Source organism: Ochlerotatus camptorhynchus, unplaced genomic scaffold (assembly GCF_037179485.1).
Source record: "Ochlerotatus camptorhynchus isolate MF236.1 unplaced genomic scaffold, CSIRO-AGI_Acam_v1.1 ptg000240l, whole genome shotgun sequence".
Taxonomy (NCBI): domain Eukaryota; kingdom Metazoa; phylum Arthropoda; class Insecta; order Diptera; family Culicidae; genus Ochlerotatus; species Ochlerotatus camptorhynchus.
In genome coordinates, this window is record NW_027040730.1 from 661635 (window position 1) to 676445 (window position 14811).

The 14811-nt window shown below is 38.1% G+C and overlaps 1 protein-coding gene across 2 annotated transcripts in view; it reads left to right on the plus strand.

Annotated features, from left to right (window-relative positions):
• The window catches only part of LOC135704411 (uncharacterized), a 130419-nt gene that overhangs the window by 27952 nt on the left and 87656 nt on the right, over positions 1-14811 (plus strand). The gene's annotated exons all lie outside the window — the stretch shown is intronic.

The following is a 14811-nucleotide window of genomic DNA, read 5'->3' on the forward strand; positions in this document are numbered from 1 at the left end:
ATACCTCGCACGTTAAAGTCACGAGCCTCAATTCCAGGGTTCACAAGGTTGACATTAGTTGTCTAACTTTTACAACTAACGTCAACCTTGTAAACCCTGGCTTCCTAGATTTGCATATTGAATAAGAGAAAATCACACTTTTCATTCAAACTAAAATTTAGGCATACTATTTTTGTTTTGATTTTTTATAGTCTCACACTTTTGGGTCATTAGGGACTTGTTCGGTGATGAGATTTGAGTCTGACCTTGCGTCTTGATTTGAGTAGTGCTTTTATATCAAGCTTCACTTCAGGCAAACATTTTACCGATTAAAAGAAAGATAGAGAAGGCTCACGAAAAAAGCAACAAGAACACCAGAAAGCATTTTCAAATTGCGATATATTTCATTGCATTCTCATATCCATACGTTCGCTTATTTTGAGAAGGAATATAGTAATAATTAAAATCTTTGTCATGAAATTCAATTTCTATGGAAAACAAATCAAAAATAATTTTATGTTGATTCAGAAAAAGATGTAGTTGATATTGATGATGATGATGATGTTGATGATGATGACGATGATGATGATGATGATGATGAAGACGAAGAAGAACAAGAGACTGATTATTAATGTGTATATCCGTTTTCTTTCAAATAAAAACTTTTTTTTCTCCTAGATTTGAATTCTGTCGATCTTGTTTTCCGTACTGAGTACCAATGCTACATATTGTTTTTCGTGCTGAGCACCAATGCTATCGACGCCAGGGAGGCAGCTCTCACATTTGGTCCCTACCTATCGACCCATCAACTCATGAACCGGGGACCAACGGCTTTACTTCTCTTCCGAAGGAAGGCGTGATCAGAGATGTTATGCCTCAGAACATCCCGGCGGCGCCGACTGGGATTGAACCCAGGCCTGCTGGGGTGAGGGGTAATCACGCTTACCACTGCACCACCAGCGCCGCTTACCTTCGTTTGGTATTAATACATAATTCTCGCGTAACATTTGAAACGAACCTATCAGCTTTTGTAAACATAACATGCAAATTTTTTTTCGTGTGAACCGAAGTACGCCCACGCCAACCAAGTACACTATCGGGAAGGAGAGAATTCCCCCTACTCGACCCCCAGTAGAAGGATGATGCTTAATTTAATTTGTGTTATCATACATCAAATTGACGTGTTAACTCTAATTCCTTAAAAAAAACCATTATGTCTCATAATCAGTGATTGACAAAACTCAAAAACTTAAATCTCATGAGTTGTGCTTAGAAAAATTCAAATGCGCAAAAATTACCGATGAGTTATCAGGTTCAAAAATGAATTGCATTATATTTTGGCGTTATTCATGTTTCTTACTGTTGTTTTTGCATCAGTTGATGGTTAGTGGAAAACTACCATAACATGTATAATAGACTGATGCAAAATTTGAAATTTTCGCTCCACAGTGCTGAAACGGTTCCCAATTGGGTCTTGCTTAGCCTCCCAAAATTTGAACTACTTTAGTAAGAAACTGACTTGGCACAAACCACTTCAAGTTCATATGGGAAAACTTATGTTTTTGTTCATATCTATCTAACAATTCACCACATCACGATGCTTTTAAAAATGATAGCAGTGATTGTAGAAAATTTTCCCAGCTACAACTTTGTTCAAAATCACTTTTCGATCAAATGTAAGGAACAAAAGTTATTAATGTTTCAAGTCACTGATGTCTTATGATTATGCTCATTCATCTGTTCAGCAGGCAACATTGGTGTTTCTGGTGCGAAGAATAGAGCACAAATATCATGGCTACTATGTCACACTGCAGAATACAGTGTTGCCTACAGAACAGCTGCTTGATCATGGCATAAGATTATCAATCTCTCAAACTATTAATAACAATTTAATTTGACATTTGGCTGAAAAACGATATTGCGCAAAGTTGTAGCTTAGAAAATTTACCGTAGAATAGTTATAGAAATTTTCAAAAAAACAATATGGAAAATGGGTTGAAGACAATGAACAAAAAGTTTGGTTTTCCCATAGTAATTTCCATATAAACTTCGAATAGTTTGTGCCAAGTCAGTTTCTAACCAAATGAGTTTAAATTTTGGGAGGCTAATCAGGACCTGATTTGAAACCGTTTGAGCACTGTGGAGCGAAAATTTCAAATTTTGCATCAGTCTAATGTATAAGCATGCTATTTATTGACTTTTGAGCGCTTTTTATGAGTTAAGCTGGAATGATCTGTGAGTTCGATTGTGTGAAAATGCATGAGAATCTCTATCGTGAGATTTGTTTGCCAGATTTGTACGCGAGTTTATTCTCTCAGGGATGCTCGATGAATGAGATTTGAGAACAATTTTCTGAACACTGTTCATGGTATTATTGAAGAATTAACCTTTTTTTGAAATATCTTTTACAGGGAGAAAACGTGGCTTAAATTCCGTTTGACCGCTATTTGAGTGTGATATTTTATAACGGACCAGCTTGCAAATGTAAACGATGACTACTTACGTAAATATCACGTAAACTAATTTCATTCCATAGAAGCTCTTCCACAGATATATGATATTAATTGATTGTTAAAATTAGATTTTGTTTGCGAGAGATTTGCGATAAATGAATGAAATGCCGCGAATAGCAAATAATTTAATCATCGATTTCTAATCAGCATACGATACAAACGATCGAGATCAGCTATGGCAGATTATGAAAGAATACGGATTTTCGGATAAATTGACGCGATTTGACAATGTGACGATGTATCGAGTGATGTGCGTTGTCTGAGTTTCGGGGACACCTCGAGTCCTTTAGATGGAATCTTCTGTTTGATATCGTCTTGGAAGGTGTAATTTGCAGATAGTGGTACTACTTTGAGGCCTTCAATGCATTTTGGCTAAAAAAATGTTTTATGAAATTATAGAATAATAATATATTATGAAATTATTTTGTTTGTGTACCTAACAAGAAAATATTGTGAAGTTTGTGTTTGACACATAATACCTGCCAATTTTGCTTCATGCTTCAGCGATTTTGTTATTTATTTCACCCACTCTTAGCTCTTCACTCTTCGCGAAGAGGCGATCAGAAAATCGCTCATTGTGACTTACGGAAGACAGATCAACGGAAAATAAATCAAAAAGATAAATTCAAATAGTGCTAGTGAGGAAAGCGTTATTGCATTGTATTGATTAACTTTGTTGATACAACTCTAGTTGGTGACATTGATATATGATGCTCGTAACAATCAAACATTATTTCCAGGCAGAGAAAAACAAACTGAATCGCATCTCTTTTCAGTATTCAAATGTTGAAATAATTAATTGATACAAAACCCGTGCCTCAATATTGCCATTATTTCATGACGGAATCTATCATATCTTCCACTTAATCTCTCTGTGATATTGAGCTTGTTATGCAACATTTCATGGTCGTAGCTTTCACAGCATTTTTTGTTACCGTTCTACGGCCACTCTGCGGAGGTATCAAAAGATATAAAGCACCATTTTCAATCAATAAATCATCGATTTCGTATTTATGCTGGAGCAGAAAATATACATTTGTTTGCCTTTTTACTGGCATATCCCATCTTTTGCGTCAACGAACAACGAAGAAACAGATTGACTGAAATTTCCATTTAATAAAATCTTCGGATAAAGGAAAGTGAATTTTGATATTTCCCCACTGCTTATACTGTTTGTGAGAGCCCTATGTATGTAGTGACTGGATAAACATGAATAAAAGGTTGAGGCCTATTCAAAAAGCGAGGAGAAAGCATAACTAAGATGATTTGGCCATCACGCAGTATTTTCACTCAAAAGCTTTTCCAATTCATAACTGCTTTACATTGTGCTATAGTCTGCCCACTGGCGATACAAGGAATCCACTCAAACTACCAGGGTTTTTGTATACAAGAAGAAGCATCATTACCAATCCTAGAAAAGTTTTCCTCTCTCTCAGATAAACTAAGATCCCGAGCAAAGTCTAGCATCAAAATGACAGCAAATCGAAATCATATTTTGATATCAACATCAAACTGGAATCATAACTTGATTTTAGTTTACACAATTGACAAACTGGATAACAATTTTTGTTTTCATTTTGCTTTACATTTGCTCTTAAAATATGTTGTTGCAGTTTTGTTTTTATTGCTTTAGCACAATATCAAATTGAATACTCGTTTTTTTTATCTACAGGAAAAATGTACATCAAATTGTGTTTTCAGTTTTCTCTCACTGATAGCAGAATTAGTTGTCAATGTGATGTCACAGGAAGATTTTTTTGCACACAATTTTGATATTTTAACCATTAAAATGACCAAAACGACAGCAACCACAACATCAAATATAGTCTTAAATTTGATCTCAAACTTTGCTCGGGATCATAGCCAGTTAAAGTTGAACAATACACTAAAAGTTTTCATGCTTAGGCGCGGAATACAAATATCGTAACGCAAAAAATCCTGATTTTGGACCCCCTTCCCAATTTTTCGTATTGCTATCTCACTGCCCATTAGACTGATGCAAAATTTGACTTTTTTGCTCCATAGTGCTTAAATGGTTTCAAATCGGATCCTGATTAGCCTCCCAAAGTTACAACTCATTTGGTTAGCAACAGACTTCGCACAAGCCATTTGAAGTTTACATGTAAATTACTATGGGAAATCTCAACTTTTTGTTCATTGCCATCTAGTCTTTTTCCATATTGAGCTGCAAAACAGTTCGATATTCATTCTTATAGAAAATGTTCTCAGCTATAACTTTGCTCTAGATCGTTTCTATGTAAAACGAGACAGGAAAAAGTTATTAATTATTTAAGAGATTGGTAAACTTATGACATGATCAAGCAGCTGCTCTGTAGGCAACACTGTATTTTGCAGTGTGACATAGTAGCCATGATTTTGTGTTCTATTCAACGCCCCGGAAACACCAATGTTGCCTGCTGAGCAGTTGATTGAGCATGATCATAAGACATCTGCGCATTGAACCATTGATAACTTTCGATCTTTGCATTTAATCAAAAAGTGATATTGAGCAAAGCTGTAGCTGAGAAAATTTCCTACAAGTACAGTTGAAAGTTTTTGAAGCAGACCGACATGGTGAATTATTAGATAGACATGAACAAAAATCTTGGTTTTACCATAGTAATTCCCATACAAACTTCAGATGGTTTGTGCCATCTCAGTTTCTCACCAAATGGTTTCAAATTTTGAGAGGTTAGTCAGGATCCGATTTGGAATCGTTTAAGTATTGTGGAGCGAAAATTTCAAATTTTGCATCACTCTACTGCCCATCCTTTTTTTCAATATTGAAGAAAAAATCTCAATTAACAGTTTGAAAAGTTTTTATTGTGATATAAAGGATATCGCATGGATTTATTGAACTACGCTACAATCTGCTACGTAACATTGCCCATTACCTCCTCCCCCATCTTCTTATATAACAATAAGTAACGCAAGCTTGACCCCCTCACCCCTTCCATGCGTTTCATAATTTATGCACGAAGCCTTACTTTGTATTATATTCTGTGTAATTATCAATTGTAAACGATTGTCAATGAGTTCGTGTGTGTAATGTATGTTCGATTCAATGCTGGTTTGATTATTTTGGCGCTATTTTTTTTTTTTTTAATTCTTTATTAAAGAGATTTTTAGCCTTAGGCTAGTTCATCTCTAAAATTTTGGCACTAGACTTCCATATAAATCGAAATAAAACTATCCAATTTCATCCTATGATGCAGAGAGTGAGCGTACTTCATAAAATTGTGGACTTTTTGAGCACATTCCCTTTGCTGTTTATGTTCGTTGTTTAATTTATTGAGATTTATTGGTACTCGAGCTGCTATTCGTTATAAATGTCTATGATTTGATTATATTGTTTGTTTTTCGTATAATTTGATTAATTGGTTATAGTCCTCAATTAAATAGCTTGTCAAGAAGTCAATTAAATTTAAGGAATTATTCAAATAAATTATACCATGCTGGTGTGTTTGACCATTAGATTGAATAGAGCTTCACTGCTTCTTTGTTTTCTATATGGTGGTATACTTTGCGAGTATGAAAAATGAACATGTAACTAAAGCGTCAGGTTTTGAACGCATATTTCTCCAAAACATTAATGTAAAATATGTCATGCAATATTCCATTCGATGGTGGCTTCATTCAGGAATTTTGTGGCATATAGTACAAATAATGAAAATAGGTAAACAGCTAAGAAATTTATTTAAAATTGACCGCATCATAATTTCCCATACATATGCTTAGATCACAAGGTGTCTTTCCTAACACAGCCATCACATAGTTGATCCCAAACGAAACAAGCCGAAGCCGCATTTCCGTTGGAACTTCGGACGTGTGCATATCGATCGCCCAACATCGCGTCAAGCAGTACAGTTCGGTTTTTGCTCTCTCTGTCGAGTTGTTCGAAAGTTTCTAGTTTGTTCCAAACGTTTGCAGTTTAATCTCGTCGTTAGTATTGTTGGTCGCTTCGTGTGATGAGAAGAAAGCGCCTCTCGGAGCCTGCGGAGAAGAAAAACAGCGGTGAGGGTAGCATGAGTGTACCTATTTCGAATAGGTACGCTACTCTTCCCACCGATGTTGGGAATACCACCTCAGTCACGCTGAAGCGGATCAAGAAAAGGAAGAAAAATCAGGGCCAGTTCGATGGTACGAGTGGACGTGACGATGCTACCGCGACGAACGTCAGCGTCATCGGTGATTTCGGCGACGCCGATGACAATGAGAATTCTGCTGGCCCGAGTGGGGCAAACTTAAAGCTTCCTCCACTGGTGGTGAAGAATGTGCCACTGCACACCCTCATCGGCAATTTAACATCGCTGGGCATCACAGTGGAGTTTAAGCTCGGCAGGATCGGCACCAGGGTGATGCTCCATACGAAAGCGGAGTACGAGGTGACCGTAAAAAATTTGAAGGATTCCAAGGCGGAATTCTTTACGCATGATATTCCCGGTGAGAAACCCTTCAAGGTAGTCATTAGAGGCCTACCAAACTTCGACCCCAGATGATCGAAGCCAAAATCAAGGACCGGTACAAGCTGGCTCCAATCGCTGTCTTTCGGATGACGAGGAGAGATGAAAACTTGAAGATGTACCCGGATTTCCTTTTCCTGATGCACTTCTAGAAAGGGACGGTGACGCTCAATGGCAACTGCAACAACCACGCTACAGCAACTGCACTCACGCACACGCCACTTCTGACTGCCCTGCGGATGGAGCCGTGGCGTTAAAATGCGCCTATTGTGGTGGTGCACATCAAGGTTCCGACAGGCAGTGCTCCAAACGCGAGTTCATCATCCAGTATGGCGTCTAAACCGCTTATTATCATCACCTGGAATGCTTGCCGGGAGCAAAAGAGGTTGAGCTTGCCGACTTTCTCCGCAAGCACAGCATCGACGTGGGCCTTATAACCCTGACCCATCTAAAGTCCGGTGCCAACTTCTGATTTTCCTGACCACAACATTATTCGGCTTGATCGCACCAGCTTAAAAGGGGGGGGGGGGGGTTGCGGTCGTCGTCAAGAAACGAATAAAATACCACACTCTGTCCTATATCCGCACCTCTATCATCGAGGCCCTTGGTGTGGAGGTGGAGTCGTCGACTGGATACGTCCAGTTCATCGCCGTCTACTGCCCTCGACAGTGTGTAGTGACTAGCGGTTAAATTCAAGAAGGACCTGTCCACCATCACCCGTACCGGCTCCGGCTTCGTAGTTGGGTGAGATCTAAATGCTCGCCATGAGGCCTGGCGGAACTACCAGAAGAACCAGAACGGTCGTCTGCTGTTTGACTATTCGCAGTATGGGCTGTACTCCATTTGGTTTTCGAATGAGCCAACATTCATCTCACCGGCGGGCAACTCATCGACGCTAGACCTGTTCCTGAAAAAAAAGTGCATACCGACTACCACCGCGTAAACTGGGCCCAGTTTGGACGCGTGGTAGACAGGCACATAATTGAAAACCCGCCGCTTGACACCGTGGAGGACATCGACCGAGCGTTGGAGGGACTCCACCAAGCCATAACCGTGGCTGACGAGGCGTGCGTTCGACGAGTTTCTGTGAGGGGTAAGTTTATTGCCATTGATTCCCACACCCAACTCTTGATTCGCCAGAGAAATGTTCGTAGACGCAAGTTTCAGAGGACTGGAGATCTGGGCAAAAAACGTGAAATGGCCGATCTGAACAGGCAGACTGCTTCCAGAATGGACTCACTCCAAAATGAAAGATTTGGGCGTGTTATCCAAAATCTGGACGGCTCCAGACCATTCTGGGAGGTAGCCAAGGTCTTGAAAACTCATTCCAAATTCGTTCCACCTCTCAGAGTCGAATCGGCTTTTAATCATTCCACAGGAGAAAGCAAATGCGATCGGCGAGCATGTCGCTTCATCGCATTTGCTTGGCTCGAATATCCAAAGTCCGCTCGAAGATCAACAGATTTGCTCTGCGTTGAAATGCTCCAAGAACATGAAGGCTTTGACGGTATATTCAACTTAATCTTGAAGAGACTCAGCATGAAAGTGCAGTCTCTTCTAACCGCTATCTTCAACAGATGCTTGGAACTGCACTACTTTCCAATCATCTGGAAAGTATCAAAAATAATACCAATCCGCAATCCCGGCACAGACCAATCAGCCTCCTTTCAGCGCTGAGCAAATTGTTCGAAAAACTCATTCTCAATCGTTTGCTCAAATTTGTCGAGGAAAACAACATTCTCCTTCCGGAACAGTTGGGGTTCAGAAAGGGGCACTCCACCAATCACCAGCTAGTACGGGTGATGAATAACATCCGAAGTAACAATAAGCTGTACCTTTTCAGGATGTACATCAAAATTTCTAAAATTTTGACTGATTTGTTGATAAACTATTAAAGGTTTAATGAACCGACACAACTAAAATTTTGCACATTTGTAATCAAAGTATTGTTCTTTGAAACGCAATTTAACTTGATTCAAATTTATTTTCAACATATACATTTGTTTTAATTGAAAAGGTTTATCTTTAAAATAATGATTGATTGGACCAACATGTTAGGGAAAACACATTTATTTCCGTTGCTTCCCTAACATGTCCTTTTCATTTCCCTTTCCTTATCATTTTCTCATCCTTTTTCTCTAATCATTTATACTCACACATCGCGAATTTGCCACTCGCAGTATATAACACAGTTCAAAAAAGAAGTGTAAATTTCTGTTACTATGATGCACATAAGTGGAGCGCCAAGTATCATAAAAAACTACATTATTGATCATGTAAATTTATGAGACATGTCGTAAGATATTCCACATACTGGAAAAGCCTGAATGAACCATACAGATAAAAATTCTGTAAACTTGTATTTCATTTCACGCAACCGAGCAACTTGTAACAATGTTGTTTACAACAATGGGCTTTTGTATACAATATTTGCTACATTGCATGAACTGTCTCAGAACTTTACATGAGATATAATGTAAATTTATATGATATGTGACGCTTCATTTATGTGCATCATACTGAACAAAAATTTACACTACTTTTTCGAACTGTGCAGCTAAAGACGAATGCCGACCACACCACAGCCCATATCTTTTCACACAATATATACAATAATTAAAAAGCGAATCATACAAATAATAAACGAAAATTTAATCAAACCATGATAATTAAAAATCGTGGTCCATACATAAAAAAATATCGTTCTTGGGCATGCGGTCGTCAGGTGCAATGCCAAGTTCTCGTCAATTTCATTGAATCATTGAGACGTTTTATCGTAGTTTAATTGATGTCATTGCGCCTTTCAGAAAGTCTACGCTACGGATACTACCTTGATACGGTAGTATACGGCCCACTGCCTGATCGCGGTGCCTTTTGTACCCAGGCTGGAAGCCGTTAGATCTCCTCCCATCCTAATTTTGCTGAGCTCGTTGCGTTTGACGGCGCACAGAGGAGTAACTGGAACAAAACCAAAATTATATTCACTGGTTTTGAGCAATTTTCTGCTAATATATATTAAAATATTTAATAATAATAGGTATTTAGACTCCTGTTACCTTTAACTTTTAAAATTCATCTACTTAGCAGTGCATATCTGGCCTTTCATCAACCATACGAATAAAATAAGTAATGGGTTTTGGAAATTGGATTTTTTTTATTCTTCTGCTTAATATAAGGATTATTTAACAAAAAAGACGAAAGAAATTATTCAAGAATCATTGCCCTGAAATAAAAAAAAATAATAAAAATTAACGAAAGTTTTAATAACATAACTTGCGATTTCTTACGTTCTATTAGTTAGAATCTTCATCTGAGTCGCTGCGAACTTCGTCCTGTGCAGTATTTTGACCACCTACGATGGCATCCACTTTGAGCATTTGCTGCGTTTCAATGCTGAACGGCTTGCTTTTTCTGATACACTGAAAATGTATTTTCGTTATTTCACCGTTTCGTAAAAATGAATATCGTACATACAACACATCTTTCATAAATGGTACGAAACATTCGTTTTTCCTGTCATCTGGCGCAATGTAAATATTACACCTTATTCGTATAATATACAAATACATCTTCGTACAATCAAACCAACAACTGCGCTAAAATTTTACTCATTTATTGGGTAGTACCACTTTCGCTCGAAAATGCGTACTTTGTATTCAATATTGAGTAGTTTGCAGTTACCGTGCACAGATTCTGCTTTATTTTCATTCGTTATCGCCAGCTATGACGCTCTGCTACTTTAGCTTGAACGAACCTATGTGTATGTAAAATCGAATGGGTAAATGTGTGTATGTGTGTGTGTGTGTATGAGAGAGTAGTACAACCAAATCTTCTTTTTTTTTCCTTTATTTAACGTCGGTCTCTGTTCCGCAATCTAGTGCCAATCACCGACGGACATCGATTGCCATCCATTGACGGCAACCGAATGTGCAGGAAGGCAGCTTCCACACCTGCGAAGGATATCGCACCCATTCACAACACACATGGGCCGGGACCAACGGCTTTACTTCCCTTCCGAAGGAAGACGTGACCAGAGATTTTTATGCCTCAGAAAAATCCCACCGACCTCGACTGGGATTGAGCCCAGACCCATTGGGGTGTTAGAAAGCAGTCACGCTTACCACTACACCACCTGAAAAGTGAAATACTTAATGGGGTAAACGGTCTGTCATAAACATTGAATTACAAGGCAAAGAAACCTTACTCTTGCTACACACACAAATTATAAAAATAAACTAATGATATATGGTTTTTCTAGCGTTACACTCCTTTATTCTAGTACATCAATTGAGGTACTAGATTTAAAAACTTAGCAACATTAGTAAAATGATGCTGGTCATGGGTATCAAACCGGGAGTAGTTTACTGAAGTATAATTTTAATCTAGTACCACAATTGATGTAATAGATTAAATAAGGACAGAAGTAGTACCAACAATCAATACGAAACTAACGATTTTAAATTGGCTCACCACTTTAGTAGCCTATTGGTCCCAAGCAAACGATTAACGTACCCTATTCTAGTTGAAATTCTATTACTACACTATGTTTGTTTTGATTCGCTATGAAAGTTTGACAGATAACATCAGGGGTGTGTGGATTCATGCAGAACATGCAGGGGTGAGTGAAATAGCTTGGGACTGCTTGGGACCGTTGTTCTGGTACTGAGTGAGCCAAAAATAATAATGATTTTCTTCGGGACCTACCAGTCTTAGAGTTACCTCTATGGTAGTACTCGGTATGTTTGTCATAGGTATCTGCAGAAAACCGTTGTGTTACGGAAGTTTTCTGGAAGTAAAGGGATACAATTTTGCCACGAAATGATGCAAAACATGCCATTTTCAAATGGCTCGCAAATGCCAATACGGACGACTCCGGACGAGATTATAATGCCAATGTGTTCATAATAACGTGAACATTCATTCGTCCATAAATCATATGATCTTATCGCGCAAAATTCTACATCTTTTTTAAGTCTGAAACAGCACAAAAAACATAAAAAATACATTTTTTTCAATCTATTGAAATATATAAAAAAAAAAATAATATCGAAGCATGCAAAATCAAGAAAATATTGTTTTCTTATTTTGGCCAGGTTTTTGTTCCAGCTACTCCTCTGTGCAGATTTTGCTCACTTATCGTGGCACTACGCTGAACCACACAGTTCGAAAAAGTAGTGTAACAAATGGAGCGTCATGCATCATACAAGACTACATGCTTGGCATGCACAGTTGTACACACCAACTGCTCATTTGGTTATAACTTTTCACTCAGATATTGAAATTTATTTTTCTTTAAAGTAATTGATAGATTAGGCTCATAGTTTACTGTAGATATGTGAAGATTAGATAAAGCTTAACATTTGAATCAACACTAATCAATTTAACACTTACATTCCGAGATGTGTAGTGAGCATTTCTCACCTCATTTTTGCAACGCAAAAACAAATACAGTTTACTACTAGCATTAAAATCTACATTTTTTTACATATCTATAACAAGTTTACACTCTATTCTATCTACTGTTTCAACAAGAACTATGTTCCGTCAACTGTGTGTAAAGTTATTAACAAATGAGCAGTTCGTGACCAAAACTGTGTATGCCAAGCATGCAAGACTACATTAGAGATCGTGTAAATTTATTAGACATGTCATGCAATATTTCATATATTGTATGCAACCGTCGATCTTTGCATGCAACATTTCTTGCAAGTTGCTGGTTTACTTGAAAAGGAAGTTTACGTGCATGAATGTTTACGGATGTTGTTTTCCAACACGAAATAACACTGTTGGTCGTCCTCGTATGACGTTAGGAGCAAAACGCGGGCTACCGTGTCTGGAATCGTTCAGCCACAAACTAAAAAAAAAGACCTTTTCCAAGTGGTTGGCAGCTTATATCCAATTTTCGTCCTTCGAGAACTTTCTTATTTTTTCCTTGATTTGTTTTCCGTCGGTCTTGCTTTTTGCGTGCTGAGCACCAATGTTATCGACGCCAGGGAGGCAGCTCCCACACCTGGACTCTACCTATCGACCCATCAACTCATTAACCGGGACCAACGGGTTTACTTCCCTTCCGAAGGAAGCCGTGATCAGAGATGTTATGCCTCAGAACATCCCGGTGGCGCCGACTGGGATTGAACCCAGGCCTGTTGGAGTGAGTGGCAATCACACCACTACACCACCGGCGCCGCTATCGAGAACTTTCAACACTCGTTTGTTTTCGTTTTCGCAACGTTATTCCATTCCCTTTCTTTTTTATACACTGAGGTGTCACTCGAGGAGCACCTCCTTGAATGCCACCTCAGTGTTCAAAGAAGAGGGACGGAACGCACCGTTCATTGCTTTGCGGCGAAATAGTAAGGTTGGCAAAGTTGGCGATGTACTGAGGGCATTTCGAATGGTGGATATATTAGACTTTTTTTGTGAAAATTTGTTATAATTTGAATATCTACTTTCCGTATTCCTAATACAACACATTTAAATTCAGGATGGTGACTTCCGTTAGTCAAAAAAGATTCAAATACACTATAATATAGGAATTTTTGAAAGAAAACTGTTGGCAGCAAATGAAAAAAAAAATAGCCTATATTGTAAGATCAATAATAGTGAACAGATTTTAGTCTACTTAAGGTGAATCGCTGTGAAAACTTATTTCCAATTCATCTCACTGTCACCTTGACATTTCAAGATCACAAATATCAGCAATCACATAACATAGAACAATGAAACTGGAACTCCACGTTAGCTTATTGCAATGCAGCAAAGAGGGAGTTTCACGCATGATGTTGCAACAGTGTCCAAGATGTGTGCTTTAGAAATATTGAAGTGATAGGCCCACCATGACGGCCATTTCTGAATTTTAAAAGCTTTTCAAAGATCATTATTTTGACTACAAATGTACACATTTTCGGTTGGTTCAGTTCATTGTACTTTGAGGAATTAAAATTTGATAAATGACAGTAAAATAAATAGCGTTTGCCTAGAATTGCTCAAACTTCATGTAGACTCATCTAACAATAACCAAAACTATATCTAGTTGGTCAATAGGGTGGTTCATTTTCAAAAAAGTGTTAAATTTCATAAAGGTCCTCCTCCAGTTTGATCCATAACACCAACATTGGTAAAGATTGATGAAGGTTTAGAGGTCAAGCAAATGGCTTGAAGTATATATGGAGATTTTGGAGAATTACTATGGGAAATTATTGAATATCACTTACATCGTTTTCACTAAAAGTAATCAGTGATCATGTTTTGTAAAGCATTCGGGAATAGGCAATTCTTTTTCTTCCGCTGGAAGCTAAACATACGCACATTGAATTTAAGGTAAACATACTCTCATGGTTCATGCTCGCATACTTTCAGAGCAATCAACACCGCTAAGAGCCCTTCGATTTGGATGAATCTTTTCGCATGTCTTCGGTATGGAGAAACATGACACATTTCACAGCGCTTTATCCTATATGCACATTTGGGTCAAATCTGCTATGAAAAGGATTTGAAGCAATTGAACAAACCAACTGTGTGTACCAAGGGTATATTTACAGGCCAATTCCAATATGCTTCCAAGATTCACCAACGTAATGGCCCAGAAATGCAGGCTTTCGAATTATATGTTGTATGTTTCATTTATCTCTAATCTCATGTTGTGTCTGGCAGTCAGCCTGCCTGGTGGTGATACGCGTTATACTACGTTTTCATGTTTTTTTCCTTGCTGTAAGCAATTGACTTTGCCAACATGTACCAAAAAAAGCAATGAAATACATGTCTGGTATATCCATCGAAGTAATTTTGCTGAGCGACAATGTCAGTGCAATTCGAACAACATTTTCTGACGATAAATTGAGCTTTATAACCTTGTT